This window comes from Pteropus vampyrus, unplaced genomic scaffold, assembly GCF_000151845.1.
Source record: "Pteropus vampyrus isolate Shadow unplaced genomic scaffold, Pvam_2.0 Scaffold462, whole genome shotgun sequence".
Taxonomy (NCBI): domain Eukaryota; kingdom Metazoa; phylum Chordata; class Mammalia; order Chiroptera; family Pteropodidae; genus Pteropus; species Pteropus vampyrus.
This window is the reverse complement of record NW_011889243.1, coordinates 1,496,238-1,522,889: the sequence shown is the minus strand read 5'-3', so window position 1 is coordinate 1,522,889 and position 26,652 is coordinate 1,496,238. Positions and strand designations below refer to the sequence as shown.

Genomic DNA, 26,652 nt, shown 5'->3' with positions numbered 1-26,652 from the left:
CCTTCACCATCCAATTCAGCACTGTATCCCCGGTGCTTGAAACATAGTAGGTGCTCCAATAAACAGGAATAAACCAGAGAGTCCCCAGCCAGTCCCAGGAGTCATATCCATTGCCAGGTACAGACACCCAGATAGGCACGGCTCTGCCTCCCTGGCCAGAGCCAACAGCTGTGGCTATGCCAGGATGCCATGCAGATCCCCTGCAGGGGACAGAGCAGATAGGGACTGAGCAGGGCAGGACCTGCAGCTGCTGAGACCATGCCAGGGGCTAGGCATTCTCTCAGCAAACCATCTCAGCAGGCAGTGGGCAGTGGGAGGGAATGCTGGGGTGGAATGGTATGTGCCCACATTTTCTATTACTCCAGAAAAGAGAAAGAGAGAGAAGAAAAATCGCAGCTCACCTCTCTGCTTGTGCTCATCTAAGTTCTGGGCTCTAGCAGCTCAGCCCTTTATGGGGCACACCCCCTAAAGTGGGCTGGACTCAGGACAACCTGACTTCAGAGGGTAGGGAGTGTCTGGGAAGGGCCGGGTCTCACATACAGAGTTCATGGATTCAAATCTTGGAATTGAACCATTGTGACCTCTCCTAGAAGAGCTAGCAGAGCAGGGAGCCAAATGACATCCATCTCCTGTCATTTGGGTTCCTCAGCATCTCCTAGCCTGACCCCTCCAACATTCTCCCATACGGGTGCCTCTGAGAAACCCAGATCTTCATCTTCCTGCAAGCAGGCCACGGACATCCAGTCACACCTTTACATCTTTGCCAAAGCTGTTTCCTCTGTTCCTCAACACCTTTATCCAAATTTCGCCCTGATCTAGTCCTACTTCTTGCAGGAAGCATTCCTGGACTTGCCCGCTCATGAATCTCCTACAGAAGCAGGACTCCGTTCCCATTACTGTTTCCCCAGATAGAGGTCAGCACACCTGGGATATGGGAGAGAGACCTGATGAGTGAAATTTGCAGTGATGGTGGAAAACCATGGCCGTGTGTGGTGACAGCCTCACACCTCCCACTCCTTAGTTGGCACAAGCTCATCCCCTGCTTGTGGGACAGATTTCTGCTCTCAGCTGAGCCTCAGTCTTTGAGGCAGGCAGGGTCCCTGCCTCTAAGAGTCACGGTCTGCTGAAGGAGACCTAGCCATGAAATCCAACCCTCCTATCACTTAATCAGTGAACAAATCTGAACCCGGCACCAGGCACTGCTTGGGCACTGGGGATAGCAGGGTGACAAAGCCCAGCACGGGTTCCTGCATGACTCCTGAGAGAGATGACCAAATAGAATTCCTTTAACCTCATCTATCAGGGCCATCTAGGTCCTGGACTGCGCATAGGGGAAAGGGAAGAGAATTCTATGGTGGCAGTCCACAGGACTAGGGAGTACACAGTAGGGACACTTAGACCAGACAGGGAGGGCCCAGGGATGCTGGAGACAGATGTCCAGGAAGAAGGATGTCGCACTGAGATGCAGTGTGCTAACAGAGGCCAGAGGAGGGGTGCAGTGGCAGGGAGGTTCTGAGACAGACTGGTACTAAACCCCAGGCACCCTGTTCTGCCACCCTGGGGCCTCCTCACAAAGACACCCCAACTCTTGACCACCAGGACTGTGGGGGAGGGAACTGGTCTGTCCCTACAGCTGTCCTGTCACTGGCTCAGCAACCCCCCTCTCAAGGAAGACACTTTCCAGGCTCTGTAGATGTCACTGACTTTCCACATGCCGTAATCCCTTGGCTGTGGCCCACCTAACTAGCTAGTGGGGACTGAGGCGGTGCCAGGAGCCCATCAGAATACTAAAAATTGAAAAGGTCAGGACTACAAAAAAGCCCCAAAGGAAGGCTTTTCCGGTAAGGCGCACCCTGATTGCCTCTCTTCTCGTCCCACTGCAGCACCCCCATATGCTGGCTAACTCAGAGGAGAGCGAGGCTTGCGGAGTGGCCCCGGCTGGCCCACAGCTCTGGCCAGGGCACCGCTGGGACAGAGACCAAGAAAAGGGAAGCAGTCATTCCTGCCACCACTCAACACACACACACACATAAACCTTGGGTTCAGGGTGTGGGGAGAGGAGCCACACATACTCAGGGTCACTGAGGAATGCCGGGGAGCCATTCTTCACATCATCCAAGTGGCCATTTGGTCCAGCATTGTGCAGAGAGGAGAGAGAAAGAAGTTTCCATGGCCAGCTGCTCCTAGGGAAAGGGAAGCAGCGTGGACTCCCTTCCTAGTATGTGCCCAATGCCAGGTATCCCATAACCATGGCCACAGCCTAGGCTCACCATGACCCGTGAAGGAGAAACAACCCTCATCATTCTGCAGGTAAAAAAACTCAGCTCAGAAAGGTCATGTGACCTGCCCAAACTCACACAGCCAGGAAGAGGAGAGCTTAAAATCAGTTCAACACTGGGGCAGCCAGAGTTTTAGCCAGACACAAAGAAAACCTCCCAAGAAGTTGGAGAGAAACCTTGATCCCAGGAAGCTGGGCTGGGGTCCCTTCTTAGGAGACTGATGGAAAGAAGGATAGAGCAAATAGCTGAAGGCAGGGACTGGACCTATTGACCTCCAGGGTCCTACCCAGTTGTGATTTTCTGGGACCACTGGGCAAGTTCCACCAGCTTCCAGGAGGGCAGGCTTGGGAAGAGGCTGGGCAGCCCTTGAGAATAGTCATGGGAGGCTCTGGTCATGAGAGCGTGGTCTGTAATCCAAGGCTACTGCCCCCATCCCCAGCACTTGGCTGCTCTACTCTATGTGGAGGCTCTGACCTCCTGGGGCCACCAACAGAGATGAGGGTGTCCAGATCCCAGGAGAAAGGGGCCAGAGAGGATTAAATGAAAAAAAGGAGGAGCTCAGCCCTCCTGGCCAGACCAGCAGTGAACCCTGTCCTGTGGTTTTGACTGTCCTAGGCACCAGCTCAACCAGAACCTCTGTTTTACGCAAGATAATTACAGTTCTTCCTATATAATGAGGTAGATTTTAAAGACCATTCAAAAGAAATTTCCTATAACGAGGCGAAAGGGTTTATAGTGTTCTACACATCAAGGCAGCTGGTAACTGGTGGGACCCAGGCTGAGTTCCACCATGGAGTGATGGGAGTTTCATGTCTAAAGGTGAGAAGAGTGGGAGGAGGAATGCGAAACCCTGGGAGGTAAGACAGACACTCTGCCAGAAAAGTTTCCGCAACACTAACAGCCATCCCTGAAGAACAGATGAGGGCCTGAAGAGGCTGTAACCCTGCTGGAGCATTGGAGGCTGACAGAGCTGGGCTGAGCATGGAAGTCTAGGCTCAGGAGAAGAAAAATGAATGTACTGTGCTGAATTGTGTCTCCCAAATTCATGTCCACCTAGAACCTCAGAATGTGACTTTATTTGGAAACAGGGTGATTAGTAATTGCAGATGTCATTAGTTAAGATGAAGTCATGCTGGATTAGGATGGGTTTTGATCCATGACTGGTATCTTTATAAGACAGAAATTTGGACATAGATACACAAACATGGAAGAATGCTCCGTGAAGATGGAGGAGAGATTGCATCTACAAGGCAAGGAATGCCAAAAAAATCACCAGAACCACCAGAAGTTGGAAGAGGCAAGGCAGCTCCTCCCCTAGAACCTACAGAAAGAGTACAGTCCTGCCAACACTTAAGTTTCAGACTTCTAGCCTCTAGAACTGTGAGAAAACAAATTTCTAGTGTTTTTATCTTCTAGTTTCTTGGCAATTTGTTACAGCAGACCTAGCAAATTAATATAATGACCATTCTAACAACTGCAACTATCCAGCTTAAAAAAAAAAGGCAGCCTGAAGAGTGGTAAGCACTCTACCTTCGGAGGTATGCAAGGAAAGCTAAGAGTGTTCCCTTTCCTTCAGGACTCTGAACAGTCGCTGATGCAGGTTCATACTTAGTCCTCCATCTCACCTCACCATATGCAGTCCAGGGAGCTAGACAAGACACAGTCATCATTCAGCACAGTGGCAGGCCTGGAATTCTGGAATCCCCACCACCAGTTTGGGGCTCTTGCAGGCTCAGTCCCATGAGTCTTCCTGCTGTGCCTTTCCTGTCTCTAGACTCAACTGCAGTTCAGTGTCCTGGAAGGCAGAGAATAACCTACAGTCCCTGGACCCAGCTATTTCAGACTGAAAGTGACATCACTGCCAAAAGCTTTGCCCAGCTCTAACCTAAAGCTTCTGAGTGGCACTGATGGCCCACTGCCTCTGATGTTTGTGTCCTGGTGCAGTCACCAGCCTCTCAGACATCATTGGGCTAAGTGAGACAGACCCTTACTAAGCACCTACTGTGTACAAAGCCCTTAGCACAGTGAGGAGTGGGGGTAAAAACCAGAAGAAGGCAGGACCCCTCATCTGCTCAGGGACCCAGAGTCTGTGCAGATCAGATCACCCAGCAAGACCCAATGGGGTGTCCCCAGTCCAAGTATGACCTCTGGCTAGACATCCTAGGCCTGTCCTGGGTCCCCCTCAGGAGCAGCTGGACCTGAAAGGAGAAGGAAGGGAGGAGAGAGTATGGCTGAGGGAGAGCAGTAGTTCTGCCTTCTCCAGCTCCTTCCAGGCCTCTGGGCCCCCCAAGCTGTCTGGCACTCCAACTTGCACATGGCGCTCGGCTCTGCCCATCTGCTCTAGGACCTGGAGAACGGCTCAGAGGCCCCAGACCGGTGCAGTCAAGCTCGCAAGCCCAGGCAGCCCAAATCTAAATGCTAGTTAATTGGCACTATGCAGCCCAGGAATGAGAGAGGAGCAGGCTTTGATGTCACCTGGTATGACTTGTCCAACAGGAACAATGGGCCACCTAGCCGGTGGAGTCACTGCTCCTTCTAATTAGATGCCACTTTGAACACAGAGGCAGCAGATTAATGAGGTTTACAGCACTCAGTTTCATGGCCTGGGGGCTATTTCTGTTCTCTCATCTCAGTTTGATGCCTAAATGTTCTCTAAATCAAAGATTCTCCTAAAACTCTGCTTTCTGATGCACCTTGGGTTTCTGCTGGGCGTCTCTGTCAGGGAGCTAAAGCCTTCACCATCACTCTGGTGCTGGCTTTTGTTTCACTGAAGAAGACTGCACAGGGCTGTAAAACTCATACAGCCCACCTGGGAGGGAGCAAGAGCAGCTAGAGTAGTCCCATTTTGCAGAGCTGCCTGGTTCAAGGTCACAGGTGAGCTGGTTAATCGTACCCTGCAGCTGATACCCTACCCCTACCCCGGCCTGTAGGCCTTTGCTTCAGCTCTTGGTGGCTTTGGGCATGCTGGGCCACAGAGAATCCACTGGCCAATTCTGTGGCCAATACGCTGTTAGCATCTCTTCAGAAGTTTTAGGAACATTGGTTCACCCATCCCAGAGAGGACTGAGACATTATGGGAGCCGGCCTGCATGCCTTGCCTTTCTGCCTCTGCTGCTATAGTGGACACACCCCCCAATCCTTCTCTGGGCCTTTGCTAACACAGCTCCCTTCTTTCTTCCCCTGGAATGCCCCTCTCTCCCTTCCACCTCACTAAACTCATACCACCCTTCAAAACCCAGCTCCATCCTTCCTCCTTCTTCACCGCCACAGTCACTGGACCTCTCTTTCCTTCTCTGAGATCTTCCAGCCTCAAATCCTTGTCACCTTGAGCAATTGTTTTCTGGCCTATATTCCATTATTTAATGTTATTACCTTTGCTCATTATTTTGCCCTATCTCTCACACGAGACTGTGGCACAGGGACAGGAACAGCATCTGTGGCACCTCTGTGTCTCTCACAGTAAAGACTGGTCGATGAAGATTCTGACTCCCTTGGCACTCTGGGATACATGGGGAGAGAAGTCATCCTGCCCTCAGTTCCCCATCTGCCAAGTGGGAATGAAGCCTTCATGCTGCTTCATCCATGAGACTGCTAGAGCATTGAGACAGCCAGGGCAGAGGAAGGGCCCTGGCAGGGAGGTGGGGCACCCCAGGGGCTTGGACAAGTTAATTCCTCTGAGCCTCGGTTTCCCTATATGTAAACAGGGTTGGCCCCAGGACTCACAGGAAGCACACATTAACTCAATCCTCATGATACTTCTGGAGTGTGTATTGTTATTGGCCCCATTTCACAAATGACGAAGTCCAGAAAGGTTTAAAACACAGGCTACAGGTAGAAAAGGCGGACTCAAACCCACACAGCATGCTAGCTCCTGAACCTGCCTTCTTCACCACTCCACTGGGGGACCTGGCTAAGCTTAGGAAGAGGCTGTTGTTTCCGAAACTTGCTAAACCTCCCTGGGTCTCTGCTTTCCCATCTCTGTTTTCCCACGGGCACACGGTGATACTCTGTAGGTGATTTCTGCTAGGCCAGGGCAGGCTGGTGCATTCCCTGCCCCTGGGTCCTTTCTAGACGGCGGCTCCAAATGTCTCCCACCTAGAATTTTCCTTCCCCTCGGATACCCACCCCATCTGGCTGTGCCTCCCCCATCTCTTCCTTCCAACTTCCTGGCCACTTCCCCTCATCCACAGAATGCTCGCGTCTCCCTCTGTACCTCAGCCCTTGTCATCCTCTAGATGACTTCGCCATGCTGGGATGACCAGCGCTGAGGCTCCCCGTCCCCTGATCTTCTGCCTCCAGTGACTTTTGGCTTCCATTTCCTCCAGCCTCTATCCCAGGCGTGGCCTAGCCTTCGTCCACCGCAGCTCCTGATCAGGCCTCTCAGCTCGGCCTGGCCCACTGGTGCCTCTCCTCAGCCTTCTTGCCACAATTCTTTCACCACATCGAGACCTTTATATTTCCCTTCTCTCCATTACTGCTCTTCTGTCTTCACTCCCTTTTCCTACCTTGGGCTCCACAGTCCATCGATCTAATTAAGCCCCAAAACACCTTGCCCTCCTCTCCTTTGGCAATACTTTCATGAAACCCTAACCTTGGATGAATTCAGCCAGCACTCTCTTGGCACCCGTAGCTGGGAAGTCAAATGTTATTGGAGGAAATGAGCCCACCACAAAGGCTGTGCCCTCTGTGAGCTCAAGGGGTCCCGGCACTGCTGAGCAGTCCCAGCTCGTGCCACTTTCCTGCTCTTCTCATACCTCCCACCTCTGTCTGACCTGTCATTCTCAACTGAGAACACCTTCCATTCTCACTGAGGGATGTCAGCCCCCTCATCTGCCTCCTATACATTCTAGAAGCCCACCTGCTCTGCCCATGTCCCCTCTTCGTGCCCAAAGAGGGGTCTCGGTGCACGTCAAAGGTTAGGTGCACCACTTGGACTCTGAACCCACCTCCTCTGGACATCTCTGCTCGAGGAGGTAGTTAAGAACAAACTCCTGTCTGATCCCAAACCCCAACCTCCACTGTCCTCCCATCTCAAATCAGGAAACGAGTGGTCCTCCTGTCCTCATTCATGTCCCTCCCCCGGCCCAGTTCTGCCTCTATGATGGGTCTGCGTTCATCTGCCTCTCTCTATACCCACAGCTACCATTTTTGCCCAAGCCTCCATCATTTCTGCCTTACCCTGTTTTCCCTCTTGGCCCCTCCTACGGCAGCCAGAGAGATCTTTTAAAAGCATAAATCAGATCAGTCACCCACTGCTTAACCCACCTAGCTGGTCACTGACCCTTGGAAAACATCTCAGTTCTACCTCCCACACTCCCAGAGTCCCATGTGAATGGCCTCTCATGGGCTCCCTCCCCTGCTACACAGCCTCCTCTTCCCCACAAGAATGGAGCCTCATCTCGCATATGTCCCCATTCCTCCCATCACTGCACCATTAGCAATTTTGAACTTCCTGTTTGTCTTTATTTTGTTAGTGTCTGCCTTATCCACCAGCCTGAAGGAGCTTGCCGTCAGTGCCTGGTGCATACTAGGCACCCAATAATGCTTGCTGAGTGAATGGACAAGCTGTCCCTCATTTCCTCTCCCAGAAGCATCTTCTCTGCCCCCTGACGAGGCTGGCTCACCTGCGCACAGAGAAGGGTGCACATGTCTATAAACCTACACACTCCACTCTCCTCCAAACAGTAACTGATACCCAGATGATTGGACATGATAATTTCCCCATGTCTTGCTGGGAGCTGCTTCCAGCAGTAAAAGTTTGCTGTTTTATGGCACCAAGAAGACATCAGCCATAATGTGCTAAAATTATAACCTAGGAGAGTTATCTGGTTAAATACTCTGGAAACCAAACTCTCAGGGCTAAGCACTATTCCAGATTGCCCTAGATACTAGTGAAGAACCTGGCTGATCGGACGCTGAACTCCAGGGCTGGGTACCAGAGCTTGGCCCAGCCTGTTCTACGTGGTGACCATGGTCACATGTGAAATGCAATCATGCCACACATTGTGTCCAGCCCACTGCAGGCTCTCAGTATGGGACATTGGGAGGAAATGGCGCAGCCTACTCAGCATGGGCCCATCAGGCAGCATCAGGACCAGGTAGAACATGGCTAAGGGGATGTGGAACGGATAAGGGGTGAGTTATGGCAACCGGATTTGGTTGCAGCTGAGTATCATGGTTAGAATGAGTGGAATCATATGAAAATGGCATGAATTGTCCTAAAAGGTAGTCAGCTCCATCACCAGAGCTGGTCGTTGTGGGAGAGGGTTTGGACTCACTGCCCTTCTCTATCCTTGCAGTGCTGGGACTTGAGCTGCAAGTAAAGTAGAGCTTCAGGGTCAAACAGACACAAGTTCAAATCCAACCTCTGCCACTGACAGCTTGGGTGACTCTGAGCAGGTCACATATCAGTGCTCAAAGTTTCTTCATCTCCACAGAAACATACACAAGATGTCTGCATGCAGCAGGTACCTACCAAACATTAGCCTCCCTACTTCCCTCTAAACACCTCCACCTGGGCCTTGGCATGCTCCAAATAGCCTTCTTGACCTTCCTCAACAGGTGCCCAGGTGCACACTCCTCTCTGTCTATCTGCGGCCTAGTGCTGGTGCCACCTCCTCCAGGAAGCCACCCCTGGCTGCTCTGATGGATGCTGGGCTCCTCCTCACTTGCAAGTTGTGGCGCACACCAGGTATTGGAGGCTGGTAGATCTGGGCACATGGGCCTACTGCATTTCTGCTGTCTTGTTGTCACTGGGTTAAGGGAGGGGAGTGTGCTGTGTGCGTGTGTGTGTGTGTGTGTGTGTGTCTTACAATAATGACAGCAAACACTTACGTTGCATTTACATGTACCAAGCACCTTATAGGCAACCAGTCAGTACAATAAAGTTATGAGGGAAGCACTATTCTTATCTCTGATTTACAGATGGGGGAACTGAGGCACAGGGAGGTTAAGTGGCTTATCCAAAGTCACATAGCAGTAAATGATAAAGCCAGATTTGCACCCAAGCAGTGTGGTCCCAGAATCTATGCACCTAACCTTGACCTGCACCACTCAGCCTCTCTATGCAGATTTTGGTTCTCCACTGTGAGCTCTTCCACAAGTCCAGCAGAGGGTCAGGAGACACCCTAGATGAACAGCAGTAGTGCTCATGACCCTGGAGGCCAAGATGCATGCAGAAATACACACACACAGGCATTAGTAAACACATGCAGACTCATGCACACAAAAGAAGCAAAGAGCCATCAAGCCATTGTTACCAGTCCCACTGCCTGACAGTCTCTCGTCTCTCCTCTTCCCAAGCCACCATGGGCAGGGAGAAAGTGGGAAAACCACAGGCACTGCCCACCTCTGCTGTCCTCTGTCCTAGATGTAAAAATCAAATCCTGGTCTGCCCATGTGGTAAGACACCTTTGCATAGATGGTGACCTGAAGGCTCAGAGAGGGTGAGACATTCTCCTTAGGTTACACAGCAAGTCAGGGCAAAACTGAGCCAGGCCCAGGCCTAGGCAGTTCCCAACAAATACTTTCTCATACCATCCCAAGGACCCCTCCATAATCCCTAAATCTAGACATCTCCTCTATTCCTTCTTGCTTTGAGCAGAACCGAAATAGACACGAAGAGAAAACAAGAAGAGATAGAATGGAAACAAAGGCAAGAAGGAGAGGAGAGAAGCAGGAGGGAAACTCTGAGCAGGAAATTGTAGGGTGCCAGCTACAGGGTGTCATTTCAGCTACCAGCTCACCAGCCCCCTCAACAGCCCCCCTAGTCCAAAGTGCTGCCACAGGAATGCAGCAAGGCAGCAGTTAACTCTCTGCCATGGAGCAGAAAATGAGGTTCCAGTTATTAGTTGATTTATTGCTCTGTCCTCAATCTGCGCTCAGGTCCTGGAAGGAAATGTTCCACTCGAAAGCATTAAGCGTCTTCAAAGAACAGAGGCATTAAAAATTGAAATCATAAAATAGACACGTAAATATAGTGAAGGTGAAAGGGGGGCAGCCCCCTAGGCTAGCTGAGGTGGGGGTGGCAGGCCCAGGTCCCAGGCAGCCTATGTCCCCTGCTCCCCTCCCCACTCGCACGCAAGAACCAATTGTGTTTACTGAGGTCCTAGGGGTGTCCCTGCCTAGAAGTGGCGCCCAGCATCACTCGCAGTGCCTCAAACCCCTCCATTGGCACTCCACGTATTAGCAGTCATAATTTCCTTGTCTTTGAAAACTCGATTCCCTCTTGGCAGAGGTCATAAGCTCAGCCTGTCAGATAATGGGGAAGAGGGTTGGCGGGGGGAGGGCAGACAGGGGCTTGGATGACTTCCATCTTAGTGGGTGTGTTGGTGGGAAGAGAAAGGAGCATACCTGGGAGCCGGCCAGGAGAGGTCCTGTCAAGACCCAGGCTGTTCTGCACAGGGGACGGTCCCAGCAGAAAGGTTTCAAGTCCAAGGCCCTCCTCAGTGTTGCTCATACACCACTGCACATCTGGGGATGGGTTGCGCAAGGGGAATGACCTCAGAGGTGAGGGGAGTGGACAAGAAGGTCCTTGCTCTGTCCTCAGCACATCTAGGCATTGGAGTCACAGGGCAGGTTATACAGCTCATGCTCTCTCCGTAAAAGGGCTCGGGGCCCAGTGTGCTAGGAGGGGGTGTCCAAGGCCTGCCTGGAAGAGGATACTCACTGGCACATAGATAGACGGTGCCATCCCTCCTGAGGGGGCTGGCTCCCAGCACGGGCCAGATCTCACCCCTCTGACTTGTCACCACCCACCTAGGGAGCTACGCTCTTCCAAGGCCTAAGGAGGGGCCTTGCCAGGTTCCCCAGATGCACACACAGGCCTACACAGGAAGACACACATGTGAACATGCAGGCAGAACTCCTAGGGCACAGCACCCCAGACACATGTGTGTCAAACAGCCACATGTACATACACCCACAGGAGCACTCCACACATGCATGTACACATGTAGAACCACATGCTTGCACATTCCCATGCGTGTGCACAAGCATATGTCAACACTTGCACACATGTCACACATGAATATATACACCTGACAACACACAATTGTGTACATGCCCACTTACTCGTATAGGTTCATGTATCCACACACACATTGCATAGGTACATGCCCTCGCACATACATGTGTGAGTACCTACACCCATGTGCACTCACAAGGCAAGCCTCTGGACCCTAATATCAGGCCTCAAAGATATGGGCGAAGAGCTAGTATGCAGGGTTCTCATAAGAGGCCCAGGGGTCTAAGGAGCCTCTAGCATCTCTTCCTCTGGCCGTGGGGACCCCACAGCCTTAACCCCTTGGCCTAAGCCATTCTCATAACTCCCTGGGGTTGGGGGCCTAGGCTTAGACCCTTCCCCAGACTGTGGTTCCAAACCGTATGACTTTGGACAAGCCCCTGCCCCTCTAGGCCCATATGCTCTGTGGGCTACAGGAGCCTCCCTGACTACAACAGCCTCTTCCTCAACCGTGCGCATATATGAGAAAAAGAATCCTTCAGTTTATTTCTTCTTTTTTTTGGCAGCAAGAGAAGTTGGGACTGGGCTGGGGTTGGAGGGAAGCAGCGGTGGCGGTGGGGTTGGGGGGGTGGGAGGGGAAGGGGGGATAGACAAGGCCCCAGGTTACATTTGGTGGGTGGGGCCTGGGTTGGCAGGAGCATAACAGGAGCCAAAACCCTCAGCAAATGAGGACTGTGGCTAGAGGAGGGCAGTGACAATGACCTGGAGAAGAGTATACAGCAGATTGCTGAGGCCTCAAGGAGGAGGGGACAGCAGGCAGCTCTCCCTACTAGGGCCTCACTGCTGCGGCACCTCCTATAACCCTGTCCTCACAGCCCTCTTGAAAGAGCCTCCAGCTTTGTCTGAGCCCCTTGGGCAGTGATCGTGACCAGGGCTGAGCAGCGACCAGGACTGGAATGGCTGGCTGTGAATGTAGTGGGGAAGCCCACAGTCTCCTTCAAGCACTTAAGACACTTCCACTCAATGCTTCTGTGATCCCATCTATACTTGATCGTCTCAGAAGAAAAGGATAGAGTTCTGCTGAGATGTGCCCCTTTTCTTTGGGGCCTAAACACCCTCTCCATACAAGAGCTTCTCTCCAACCCTCACCGTCCTTGGATGACCACAGAGTCACAGCGCACCAGAACCTAGTCAGTTTTTTCTGAGAACAGGGATTGAAAACCCAGACATGTCCAAGTTAGACTGTAATGGAGACAAGAAGGGAGGAGGCTCAGCGGGAGCTGCTGCCACTCTACCCCACCCAGGGTTCCTGGCCTGCACAGGGTCCTGGGCTTCTGATTTTCGACATATACCAGAAAGCCTGAGTTTGATGGGAAACCACCCAATCTTTCCAAAATCTGTGGGCTGAGATTTTTACCACACTCTATGGCTGGAATATATATACTCACACAAATACTTATATCCACACACTCAGGCTTACATACATACACACTCATATTCTTACACATGTAAACACACTCACAAACACAAATAACACACATATACACTTAGACATCCATGTACTCACATACTCACACTTGCCCAGACACACTCTCACCCATACCCATACACACACACACACACACACACACACACCACCCCTCCTCCCCACCATGGACCGGATTCTACCTCTGAGCTGCTGTTTGGGATCCCTCACCCAGGTAGAGATAAGGAATCAAGGCTGAGACCATGAGGCTGTCAGTCACACGGTATGTCAGGCAGTGGGGGAGATGGGCCCAGACTCAGATTTCTGCCATCAAGGCCCCACTCTCACTCCTTCCAGCTCAGCTCCCCCAGGAGAGGGAGACAGGGGTCACCCCTCCTTGCCCCTTCCTACCTGCCTTTCCCTTCCCTGCTGTGTCCCTCCCTCATTTCATCTCTCATCCCTGCACATCAACAACCACCTCCATTTATTAAGGACCCTCCTTCCCCCCTCCCCAGCTACCCTCCACCTTCCCCGCCCACCACAGCCAAGGTGGAGGTGTCCTCCAGCTCACCCTTTAACTCTAGAACCACTCCTGGCCCAGGCACTTCTTTCTCCTACATGTAATTTTTCTTAATTGGAAACTCATTAATTATCCCTATGCTTTCCAGAGAAAATAAACAGCAATTAGAGAAATAAGTGGTATTTTTATTCTCCAGCAGACTCAGCAGCACAGTACCCCATTGCATCCCTGCTCCTGATGGCCAGTCCAGCCATTCGCCAGGTTCGCTTGCCTGCCCTCTCTCCCTGCACCCATCCCCACATGTGTGCAAGCAAAGTGCCTGTCACAAGGCCACCTGACGACAGGTTGCTTCTTGGAGTCTGCATGAAGATCCGTAAATTGCTGAGAAAGGGCCTCCTTCCCCGTGCAACAGAAGGTTAGAGTGTTTAAAGAGAGCAGTAGAATTGTTTTTATTAATCAGAACTGCTATAAAGAAAGCATTTTAATTAACATAATTATCCTGATTGAGAAAAGCAGTCCTTACCCCATAGATACTTTTCAGACTAAAGATGCAAGCTGTCACAATCAGTCATAATTAAGTAACATGAGCCATTTTTTTTTTTCTTTCACTCCTTCCCCTCTTGGGCACCAGCTACTCCTTGGGTTAGATCTCAGAATGTGACAAGGCAGATGTCACACCCTCAGTGCTCATGCTCTCATGCCCCAACTGCCTCTTGAGCTGCGTTTCAGGGAAGGAGCACCCCCAGGCAATGGGCCCTCCCATGACTAGCCTCTCTGCCTCCTCAAGAAAGAAGGGCACCCATCTCACCCCCTCATTCCTCCACCCCCCTCAGAATGATGAGTCCCAGAGACCCTCTCCCTCCTTGACATCTGTAGAGACTTTCTGGGGTCAGCAGGCCCAGCGTGAATAATGGGGGCTGACAGCCAGCCAATTGGCACCCCAGATCAGCACCCTGGTCCAAGCCACCAGCCTCTCCTACCTGGATACTCGTGTTCACCCCTAACCACCTCCCCACTCCACTCCTGTCTCAACTTCAGGCCATTTCCCCACATGACAGCCAGAAATCTGTCCATACTACAAACCTAAGTATATAACCTTCCCCATCACAGCTTAAAGCCCTTCATGGCCCATATGGAGGCCTGGCCCGGCTCCTTTCAGCCACACTAACTTTTTCTCATTTCCTGAGCTCTGCCTCAGAGCCTCGGTACACACCATTTCCTCTACCTGCTGCCCCATCCCTCCAACCATGGCCTCCCACCCTCTCAGTTCATTCATTTATCCTGCGGCTCTCAGCTCAGGTGTCACCTCCCCAGGGAAGCCCTCTTCAATCTCCCTGACCTGACTGATCCCCTCTTAGACTCTCTCAGGGCACCACATGGCCACCAGAGCCTTATGTGCAGAGTAGCCTTACAACACAGCTGGTTTCTTTATTGAGCTTCAGTTTCTTTCGATCAACTGTAAGCTCCACAAAATGGCCAAAGAATTCATTTTTGGTGGTTTGATCATTTGACTATTTTTTGTTTGTCCACTGATGTATTCCCAGTGCCCATCACAGTGTTTGGCTGGAGGTAAGCACTTAAATATTTGTGGAAGGAAAGACAGGGAGGAGGGAGGAGGAGGGAGGCCCAGCCCAGTACTCTCCAAGAGAAGGCCATGGCCCATAGCCCATATCTGCTGGGGGCCTTTCAAAGAGGAAGTGAGGGGACATCCAACAGGTGCCAAAACTCTCCACTCCCCTCATCCTATCTGGGCACTCTGACTCTCCCCATTTTACAAATATTAAGACTAAGGTCCAGAGAGAGAAGTAGGCAATGCCTAAAGGTACAGTGAGCCAGCACAGAGTCTGGGCCTGCCCAGGTCTTGACTATGTCTGCTTCAATTTGGGATGACACAGGAGAAATACAGAAATGCCCCCTGTGGGTGCAGTGTCCCCTTGGGCTTAGGGGGCCATGAACTGTTGGGGACAGCCCTCAGGATGTATGTATGACCTTGGACCTCTCATCTCCTCTTCTGGGCCTCAGCTTCTCCATATGCGAAATGGGTGACCTAGAACAGGCAACTTCCTCCCCTTCTACCTGCACACCCCACTCCACCCACCCTGATATCTAACACCCCCAAATCTTCAGACCCTCTCCTTTCTCCTCCCCTTACAGAGCTGGAGATGCTGACATGCTCATTGAGTACCTGCTGCCCTGAAGGCCGCTCAGGGAAAGTGAAACTGGATGCTAACTGCTTCCCACCAGCACCTGCAGGATAATACATGCATAGGTGACACCATGGACATATTTTACCCTGAAAAGTTTCCTCCCCGAAAAGGTGCTTGATTTTTAGTACATCTTAAATAGGAGCTGCAAAGTGTGTTGTCAGCACTTTTTAAATGGCTTGTTAATGCCCCGTAAAGCTCAGTGCTGGCCAGAGGAGGCGGCTTACTCTTGGCCCCAGTGCAGCCTGCCCTCCAAGCACACACTGGTGCTGAGCCTTGGGCTGGACCCCACACAAGAACCAGATACTCCTCAACAGAAGTATGCCCAGAGCCCCACTGGGACCACAAGACTCAGCGACCCTGAGGGGGTGGCATATTCTTGGGCCGTGCCTGGCAGAGAAAAGAGGAAAGTGGCCCAGGTTCAAATCTCTTCTTGGCCATTTATCAGCTGTGTGACCTCGGGCCAGTGACCAACCCTCTCTGGGCCTCCAGTTTCCTCATCTATGAAATGGCAATGCTAAAACTCCTACTTCAGGGCTATTTTGAAGAGTGAATCGGGTAATAAATACCAACTGCCAGGTGTAGAAAAGGCATTATGGTTATGTTTTTTAAAGGGTCCTTACCTTTTAGAGATCTACACTGAAACATTTATGGATATAATTATACAATGTCAAAATAACCCATTGGTGTAGGGAGTGAGTGGGTATGGAGGAAACAAGTCTGGCCGTGAGTTGATGCTCATTGACGGGAACAGAGGATCCAACTGATCATCTCCCCTGCTTTCATGCAGGTTAACGTTTTCACACTGAACCATCACTCAGGCACCCACCGGTATTCACGGAACCCAGGGATGCACTCTACCATTCTCAGAAGCCTTGGACCCCTTCGACCCCTTGCATGGCAAGATTCAGAGACAGGTGCCAGCAAGACAACATGAAGCACCAGAAAGGAGTGTTCAGAGGCCCCTGGAGGCTCCCATAGTCCACAGAAGAAGAAACAGGCAGATAAAGGGCCCCTATAACCCAGGAAATTGGGAGCCCAGAGAAGTCAGGTAGCCTCTGTTCCAGGTCTGCCGTCCCAACTGTGTGACCCAGGGACCATGGGTTTCCCTCTCTGAGGTCCAGGTTCCCATTGTTAAAGTGGACATCTCTGCTTCCCATTCCACCTGTCCACATAGTGGGAGCCTGGCCTGAGGCAGGTGCTCACTCACCCTTAGACTGGTCCTGTCTTCCTCAGCAAAGCTGAACCCTCCTGAAGGCTGTGGTGGACAGGCTGCCCTCACACTAGACACTGGGATGCAGACCTGTCCTCAAGAAGCTCCTGGGGGGAAAAGTCATTTTTTAAATAATACTATACCCAGCAAAGTCTCAGGAAACAGGCCTGAGAGGACTTCGGCCTCTAGAAAAGAGGGACACACTGCCAGAACAGAGGTGAGGATAACAACAATGAGCACAGGGGCTGACTTCCTGAGTGCTTTGGACGTGCCTGGCCCAGCATCATGGGCTTCACCTGCATCTCTCCTATCATCCTCACCAAAGCCCACCAGGTTAAGTGGTTTCATTATTCCCCATGTATTGAGGAAACTGAGACTCAGAAAGAAGATGTTGTAGCAAGTGAATGCAGAGCCGCATCTTGAACTGGCCTGAGCCCAAGGCCCAGTGGGGCAGGGAGACACTGGGCATCCAGAGGGGCCACAGCAGAAAGTCCGGGAGCCTGGGAGCCTGCTGAAACAGGCCCTCTCCAGGCCTCAGTTTCTTCGCCTGTGAAAAGACCCCAGCCTCACGCAATGGGCACCAGGGTAAAGTGGCACAGGTATGGGAGGGGGCAGCATCCTGAAGGGTCCACGAAGAGCGAAGGTAGCTAGGAGGTAAGTCGGAGCACAGGGGCAGGAGGTGAGAGAAGAAGACAGATCGCTCAGGGACTGGAATATTTTCCCTGGGTTGTATTTTTAGATGGACTACTTTCTTTCCCCTCCCCCTGCCTCAGTAGGAGGAAGAACACAGAAATAGCTGGGTGTGTGTGTCTGAGCAACTATATATAGTGGGCACAAACCCGTTGCCAGGACTCCTCCCCCTCCCTGCCCCTGAAGCTGGAGCTGAGAGGGGGCAGGGTCCTTGCCCAATTGCCACAGTGTCTGCTCAACTCTCATGACTTCCTCTAAGCACCTCCTCACCCCAGCACACACAAGTGCGCACTCACTCACAGCCAGACACATGTTGCTGATGACTGCCTGCCCTGACCCATGTCTCAGGGGTTGTTTGAGGGGTCCCAGAGTAACTGACAAGCCCTGCCCAGAGAGGTGAGAATAACAGCATGACTGACTCTTCACAGAGGGATTCATATCTACGATCTTGTTTAACCCTCAAAATTCCCCTATAAGAAGGAAACAATGGTCTTTTTACAGGTGGAAAAACTGAGGTCCAGGGAGGGGACAAGGCCTTCCTGAGTCACACAGAAAGCTAGTGGCAGAGCCTATTAACCCCCTAGTTCCATGGGCAGCCCTGTCAGAGGTAGAGCCAGTATCTGCCAGGCCTGCAAAGTCTAAGTTATCTGGGATGCCTATGCTGAACAAGTGGCACAAAAAATTCCTGAACATGTGTCAATGAGACCCATGTTCATTGACTCATGAGGGAGATGGGAAACTGGACTGCAGCTTGGTATTGCCAGGGGGTATGTGGCAGTGGCTGCCTTGTCCTTGCTCCTGTGCCCATTCCCTGGCCACTGAGCTTCTGCGCCCAAGTACAGAACTTCATTTTTTCAGCTCTAAAATTCCAATTGGTTTGGTAGGTTTTAGCCCAGAGCTTCCATCTGGGCACCCAAAGTGAGAACCGCCTCTCACTGGCAAATGTGGACTCTGCACCTTCATCTAAGTCACCAGGAGATCGGGGCAGGATCAGGCCAGAAGCTTATGGTGCCTCACTGGTGACCTTCCTCCAACAGATCAATGACCAGTCTTGGCTCTTTGGACTGTTGATCCTGCCAGAGTCCTTCTGGTAGGACTGACACCAGAAGTATACCTCACCACAGAGCTCCTGATTCAGCCCAGGGGCCCCAGCCACCCTGGAGATGGGTGGGGCAGAGGCTTGCCTCCCTGCAGTGGTTCATACCGCCCCAATGGGGCTTCGGGCCCTGCCCTGGGGGCAGCCCAGCCCTGTCTGACCTGGCCTGGGGGCAACAGTGCAAAAAGAGGGGAGGAGGAAGGACTCAGGGCCAGGGCAACAGCCAAGCCTAGAAGAAAAGGCTGTGGGTCCTGCTCTCAGTAAACCCACGTGTAAAGACATTGCACAAGAGAGAATGATCTTACAGTTGCTGCAGCCTGTGTTCGATTTCTGTATATCCACATGCAAACAACTGAAATTGGACCTTTATCTACATCATACACAAAGGTTAACTCAAAATGGATTAAAAATCTAAATGTAGAAAAATTAATTAATTTTAAAAACTCTAAACGTAGACCTGAAACTATAAAACTCGTAGAAGAAAACAAAGGGGAAAAGCTTTATAACATTAGATTTGGCAGTGATTTCTTAGATGTGACACCAAAAGCACATGCAACAAAAGCAAAAATAGAAAAATGGGACTATATCAAACTTAAAAACTTCTGCATGTCAAAGGAAACAACCAGCAGAGTGAAAAGGCAACATATGGAATGGGAGAAAATAACCTCAAACCATATATCTGATAAGACAGCGATCCCCAACCTTTTTGGCACCAGGGACCAGTGCTCCTATGAGAATCTAATGCCTGATGATCTGAGGTGGAGCTGAGGTGGTGATGCTAATGCTGGGGAGCAGCTGCAAATACAGATGAAGCTTCGCTCACTCACTCACCAATCACCTCTTACTGTGTGAGGCCTGGTTCCCCTGGTACTGGTCCATGGCCCAGGGGTTGGGGACCCCTGTGATAAGGGATTAATATCCAAAATATATAAAGAATTCCTACAACTCAACATTGAAAACCAAATAATCCAGTCAAAAACTGGTCAAACAACTTGAATAGATATGTCTCCAAAGAAGACATACAAATGGGGCAAAAAGAGGAAAATCTCAAACTAAACTTCTTCGGGTAAGACCTGAGGTCAGGGCTGTGTCTCCTCCCTCAGACTAGGCTCCCATCCCAACCAACTGCCAGAAGAAATGGCCACTGGCTGCCTCCTTACCTCCCTGTCTAGCCAGGCCTGGTAGTAATAGATTCTGCCCCAGTTTAGGCATTTCAGGCAGCTGCCACTCCCCAAACTTGGCAATGTGATTAATACTTAACCTGCCAGGAGCCCATTGATCACAGCCACGCCAAATGCCCACCAGCCCAGGGCAGATGGGCTACACCTGGGCCTGCCTGAGTCCCAGCCTCCAGAGTTTGCCCAGTTCCTGGCCAGGCCGGAGACTAAAGCCTCACTGACGGCCCCAAATGATGGCCACACCTGGAAGAGGGCTCTCACCACCTCACTCCTGCCCCCTCCTCCAGCCTCTAGAGCAGCTTCAGCTCCAGCTTGAGGATCAGATAGAGCTAATGGGAATCCCACATCATGCACTCCCTCCCAGATGTGTGACCTTGGGCAGGCGTCATCCTCTCTGAGCCTGTTTCTTCATCTGTCACATGGGTGTCCACCCCTCCCTCACAGCCCTCAGAAGCAGCCAAGGAGACAGTTCATGCCACATGCTTGGAGGCATAATAGATCGTGGGCCCCTTCCCTTTCTATTGGATCCAAACTACCGGGCTTCAAATCTCCACTTGGCCATTTATGGACTGTTACTTTGGGCAAGTTACCTGACCTCTCTGTTTCAACATTTTCTTCTGTAGAAACTGTCTCATGGGTTGTGGTGAGAATTAAATAAAGATTTGTAAAATGCCTACAATGGCACCTGGCACCCAGCCGGCATTGTGGAAGCATCACCTGAGCTTGCTGTTGCTATGTTGTTTGTGTCCTATTTCATAGTGCTGTTCTGAGGCCTGGACTTGGCTGAGTATATGAAAGATTCTGCAAATTGGAGACCCATCCCCTGTGATTGCTGAATGTCCATTCTCTTTAATCCTTCTTCCTTGTAAGGTTTTACAGAGCCCCTAAAACCCTGTGAGTCCAGGTGGCACTGGGAGAGAGACACATCATTCTGTTCTGCCCTGACCAGCTCAGGGATCAGTGGGTGGTGGGGAGAGTAAAGTTGGCATACCTGGACCAGTGAGTACCTGCAGAGTTGGGTTGTGGGTGCAGTAGAGCCCCAAGGGCTGAGCTAGGCTCAGGGGTGAGAGCTGAAAGCCTGGGCATAGGGAACTGCAACCAGGGCTCAGGAAGTGAGGAGACACTGAAAGCACTTGAGGAGAGAATCAGAGCAGGCAGAGCTGGCCTCCGGCCCTAACCTGCCTGTGTGCAGGCCCAGCTGGACAGGAGAATTCAGAGCTGGGGGTGGGGCTGGGGAGCTTGGGGTAGAGGCACAAACATCAGGGGCTGTGGCGTAGTGCCCACCCCACATATGCTGGCCAGACAGTCCTTGCCCTGTGCCCCAGCATCATCCTGGGCAGGGAGAGGGTCTTCCTGCCTGGAGCTGGCCACTCCATCCACCCATGACCCAGATTAGGCACATGATCCCATTCCCCAAATCCAGAGCTCCCGCAGGGTACAAGAAAGGCTAGACAGATGCAGCCCCCACTTCAGCCAGTCAAGATCTTGAGAGGAAAGAGCACCAAAGATCTCTGCTCATCTCCTGAGACTGTGTGGCCCTGGGCAAGTTACTCACCCTTGCTGAGCCCTGGCTTCCTCAGGCACACCCACCAGGCACAGTAAGGAGGAAGGAGTGATGGCCTTAAAGCACCTGGCAAACAGTACATACTCAAATTCCCCTCTGGGCCTCAGTTCCCCTACCTATAAAATGAAAGGGTTGAGAGATGGTTGTGAAGGCCCTTTCACACCAGACTCTACCTCTGGGGGTTGGACCCAGTGAGACTAGCCCAGCTCTGGTACCTCTCTCACTGCTCATCAAGCTCTGCCTCCCTGAGCCCAGGTGCCAAGTACAAAGGATGAGATGACACTGCACCATCTGCAGGGTCCCCACCCAGCTCCAGGTTCTCTGACCCCAACCCCAGACTGTGATGTGAATCTACTGTCCTGACTACCAGGGGGTAAGAGGGCAGGAGGGCAGGGGCTACTCTGATCTGACCTGAAGAGTATGGGGAAGGCCCATGTCCCATCTCCCCAAGACCCCTCCTCCTGGGAAACCACCCCTCAAGGCCCCCGCGCTACTCTGCTCCTGAGAATTGTGTGAATCTCATAATTGCTGTTTCCCTCTTCACTCTGACCACCTGGAAGCACAGGCCCAAATATTCAGCACAACATCAGGCCCTATGTGTCCATAATCTAAGTTCCTGGAGTCTTCCTATTGCACCCTATTTCCCAGCCCTCAGTATCACACACATGCTTGGAAGCCCTCATGAATACTTGATGGAATAAGGTGGGTATAAATAGTTAACATGTAAAATGGAACAAAAAAAAACCAAAAAAAAAAAAAAAAAAAACCTCCCACACATGGCTCCTCTCCAAGGAAAACTAAGGGCCTGAGGTCTGGAGGAGAGTGGGGGCAGGGGGCAAGCTGAGGCTGGCTCTAGCCCTAACCCCCGGACTCTGACCTCTAGTTGCACATAGGAGCTAGGACGGCCCTGCCCTCATCCTAAATGTTCCCTAGCCCTGCTAATAACAACTGGCAACTGTGACTGCAATTTATGGAGTGCCTACCACATGTCAGGCACCACTCCTGGCACAGTATACAACCAGCTAATCCTCTAATAGCCTTGCAAATGCGTTCTACTAGCATTCTCCCTTTTCCAGGTAAGAAAACTGAGGTACAAAGAGTATAAGCAATGTTGAAGGTCACACAGCTGGTGAGTACCAGAACTGGGATTCATACCAGGTTGTCTGATGTCACTGCCCAGGTCCTTAACAACTACTCGTACTGCCTCTGGTGGTGGAAAGGACATGAAGGTGGGGTGGCTTGACATGATATCCCAGTCATGAGATGAGAGCCCCATCTCTGCTCCCACACACCTGTGCAGGGGCTGACCCTGCCTCTCTGTCCGTCAGTGTCTGGCCTGGCCCAGGCGCTCCCCTTCCTGCCAACTGCGTGAGCGGGTATCAGGCCTGGGGTGGGGGGAAAGGATTCATTTACTGCCCATGTAGTAATGGGGTGACTAGCAGGCAGCAAGAGTCACCAGACACTCTGGGGTGGAGGATAAAAGCCAGACTGTGGCATCAGTGTGGCCTGAGCCCCTTCCAAGCTTCAGCTTCCACATTGGTAAATGGGAACAGTAAGAACCTGCGTGGCCCACGGCAGGGCGTGGGCCAGGTCCTGGCTCCTCAGCCCTTGAAGGGCTCTCTTGGGATTGCCCACTGAGCAAAACCAGAGCTGGGTGCACCAGCCCCTCCCACTACCAGGGTCAGAATCCTGCCCCTCAGCTGTCTCACTGTGTGACCTTCAGCAGGTCACTATACACCTCTGGACTCAATTTCTTCAGCAGCTGAATGGGGATAACAGAAGAACTGTCATTTATCCATGCTTGGAATACAATGTCTTAGTCGCTAATTATTTTTATTATCCTGGGACACCTTTCCGCCCAGGATAATAAGGCACTCCTCCCTCTCCCGTATGAGGAATAAATGATGTTACCTGTGTGAAAAACTTGTGCTAGGTGCCTGGCACACGATATGTGCCAATGCCTTCTCCTTCTGACCTCTATCCTCCCTTACCCGGACCTTGACATGCCAGGCCTTTCAACCTAACACCAGCATTACCGCTGCTGCTTCCCTGTATCCCATTAAGGCAGCTGCCCTATTTCCTCAAAACTCAGAGATTTCGCCCCTCTGTGCCCATCCCCATCCTGGTGGCTGAGAGTGCCAGTCACCAAAGCAAGGACAAGATCTCTCCAACCTCAGGCCCAGCAGTGGCCCTGACAGCCCTCAGTAACTGACCCCCAAAGGAAGGCAGCAGAAAGGAAGCTGGAGCCGCCTCCCTCACTTCAACCATGGGGCTGAGTGCAGAGACCCAAATAGTTCTGGCTTCAACCTGCCCTACTCTGTTGCCCACCCCACCCACAAGAGTGCCCAGCTACCAACCCTGGCAATGATAACAACTCCTTGACAGGGCCCTCACTACATGCTAGGCCACATTTAAAGGCTTCTTGTGCATGATCTTCTCCACATCTTCATGAGGAAGCAACTACTATGCCCATTTCACAGATGAGCGGACTGAAGCACAGAGAAATTAGGACACTTGCTCAAAGTCACAGCACACAAGTGGTAATGACAATATGAAGCCAAGTGGTCTGGCTCAGAACTGAGCTATTAAGTCTATACCTTCCTGCTGAGTCCATCCTGGCACCTCAGGAATGCCCATGAATAGGAGGGAGGCCTAGGCGGCACTAGGGAGAGGGCCATAGTTCTTCCCTCTGTGTCAGGCTGAAGTGAAAACCAAGGTAACAGAACAGTGTTTGAAGCAGACACACTGGCCTTTTAAAGCTGAAAATTAAGTCCCTAGGAATAGGATGTCATGTAGGGCACATGTCTGACACCCAGCCCCACTGTTCACCTGTTTGAGGCGAGTTCCAGCTTAGGTCAGTGTCTCAGACCCCACAGAAAGTCAGGTCAGTGAACTCCAGCAGCAATGATGGGGTGGGGCGGGTGCTTGGCAAACCTACCAATCCAGGCAAGCCTTTTCCCAGGCCTACTGGGCTATGCTAGGTGAGCCCAGGCCCCTTCCGACATGGTCCTCACACTTCTGGTCTCCTTAGATGAGTGTCCAACCCTTGGTGCCCACGTATAGCTTCACCTGAGGCAGAGCATTGGCTGAGGCTGGTGTGACCCATGCTAGGCCAGACTGCACACAGAGCCCTAATGTGACCTGAGGCTCCTCTTTCTGCCCTCAGTTGTAATTGGGGCTCTTAGATTTGCATAACGCCTCCCCTTAAGTTTCCCGACCCCCAACACACATGGGCTCTGAGCCAGCATGGGTTTCTTCTATTCCAAAGATGTCGAGAGGCCATTCCATGAGTCATAAAGAATCAACCTCATCAGATGCCTCATCAGATGCCACATCCAGGTATGCTGGAAAACATCCCTTCAGCCTGTGGATTTGAAACCACCCCTTCCCAGCTCTATCCCGAAACTGCATCCCTGTCACTAAATCCTGCATCGATGGACTCCCCAAGTTTCCTGCCACCTTCCTGCCTGCTTCTAGGCCCTCCCAGAGTACAGTGGCCACCTCACACTTCCCCAGCCCTGCAGGGTCTGGGACAGCACCTGCGGCTTTTTCTCATTGAACCAAATGGGGTTGGGGCCCACTCAGCCACCCAAGGGATGGGGAGGGCAGCTGAAGACAGTTACTTGGAGCAGCTTCTACAAGGGGACAAACTCTGAGCATAGGGGCTGTCAGTGTGCAGGCAAGAGGAAAGGGAAGTAGGTCTTGTGTAGAAGGATAGATGTGCCCCCAGAGAGGGAATGCAGAAGACCAGCCCAGTAGCTCCATCTCACAGCCCTGTGGCCCAGACCAGACAAGCATCCCTACTGACTTCGTGCAGCCTCCAACTCCCACTCCCACTTTATGGCTCCTTGGAGGGCAGACCCTAACTCCTGGGAGATTGGCCAGGGGACATAGTGACCAAGGGCATGACCTCCAACTGTGCCTCTCTCCCTGGGTAGCCCCCAAACTGGGAGGCAATGTGCAGGGTAGTGAGGAGTGATAGGTAGACTATGGGACCTCAGCCATCAGGGTCCATTCCCACCTCTAGGAAGAATAGAAACTGCTCCCTTTCATGGGTTGTTGTTAAGATTAAGAGCTAAGTAAAACATGAAAAAGGGTTTTGACCAACCACTGCAAATTAATAACAATCAATACCCTTCCTCCAGGCAGTCTGCCTGGATTGGGTCCACCAGGCACACTTTCTCCTCGCTAGAATGGCAGGGAGGCTGCGCTGGCCTTTGCAGGGGCATCTGAGCTGCTGAGGGCTTCTCTGTTCCCCAGAGTCCTGCAGACACTTCCCAGAAACCAGTCCCAGCCTATGCCTGGCCCAGGGCTCTGTACATGCAAAACCCAGTCCATGCGGCAAAATAACTAATGTGCATTTTAACATTCATCAAGCACCAACTATGTGCCAGGGTATGTACTAGGCTTTCCCCACACAACACAACGCCCAGAAAGATGCCCTATGATGTACCTCTTTTACAGATGAGGAAATGCAGGTAAGTGAATCATACAGATAGCAGTGAACCCAGAAATCCAACTCCATCTCATTTAACCTCTGCTTTGCACTGTGAGGGTAGAAGAGAGGGTGGCCTGGCCCTCAACCCTTGCCTCCCACCCCAACACACACTGCTTCCCATCAGCTGCTGCTGTGAAAGACTTGGGAAAAATCGTGCCACCTCTCCCACGTCACACCCCTCTACTTCGTCATGTGCATGCAGGCCAGGCTGACTCAGCAGACACACTTGTGCCCCAACACCAAATTAAAGCCAGAAGCCCTCCCAGAAATCATCCACTCAGCAAAGCCTCCTCAGAACTGAAGTCCAGTGTCTGTGCTCTCAGCAGAGTGCCACACTGAGGAATTCCACCCAGGGTGTACCCTAACCTACTTTAACAGACCCATGAAGACGAGTGCTTAGGGGTTTCCAATTTTTTATTTTAAACACTGCTGGAAAAAAAAAATGTCTGCCTCTTTGCGCACATGTGTAAGTATTTCTGAGGGGTATACATATTTTAAATTTTGATACTCACTGCCAAACTGTCCTTCAAAAGTGTCTGTGCCAATGCCTGGCTGTTTATTTCCCCATATGAACACCTACTTAAGAATAATTCCCATTTGCTGAGAACCTACTATGTGCCAGATCCAGTAACATCTCCATTTTGCAGATGTGGAACTGAAGCTCAGAGAGGTTAAGCTACTTGCCCAAGTTCACCCAGCAACTAAAGACCATATCAATATGCCTCAGTATTGTGGAGAAAAGGAGGGAGAAAAGGAGGGGGATTCCGCCATCCCTCACGCCCTTCCATTTTTCTTCTTCCTTTTATAACAAAAGTCAAGAGCTGTCTCTGCTAAGCATCTCAGTCTCCCCACCCTCACCTCCCATTCTCTCTCCAGGTGGGCTTCCATCCTTACCACTCCACTTCACTGCCCTTATCAAGGTTCCCAGAAACCTCTATTTTGCCAAACTCAGTGGTCATTCAGCAACATGGCACTTTATCTCT

General features: G+C 51.6%; 1 protein-coding gene across 1 annotated transcript in view; it reads right to left on the bottom strand.

Moving 5' to 3' along the window:
* LINGO1 (leucine rich repeat and Ig domain containing 1) overlaps positions 1-10,681 on the bottom strand; it is a 102,891-nt gene extending 92,210 nt beyond the window's left edge. The window contains exon 1 of the mRNA XM_011382128.2: positions 10,632-10,681. The gene's annotated coding sequence lies outside the window, so the exon portion shown is untranslated. The remainder of the gene's footprint in view (positions 1-10,631) is intronic.
* Between the last annotated feature and the right edge of the window lie 15,971 nt (positions 10,682-26,652).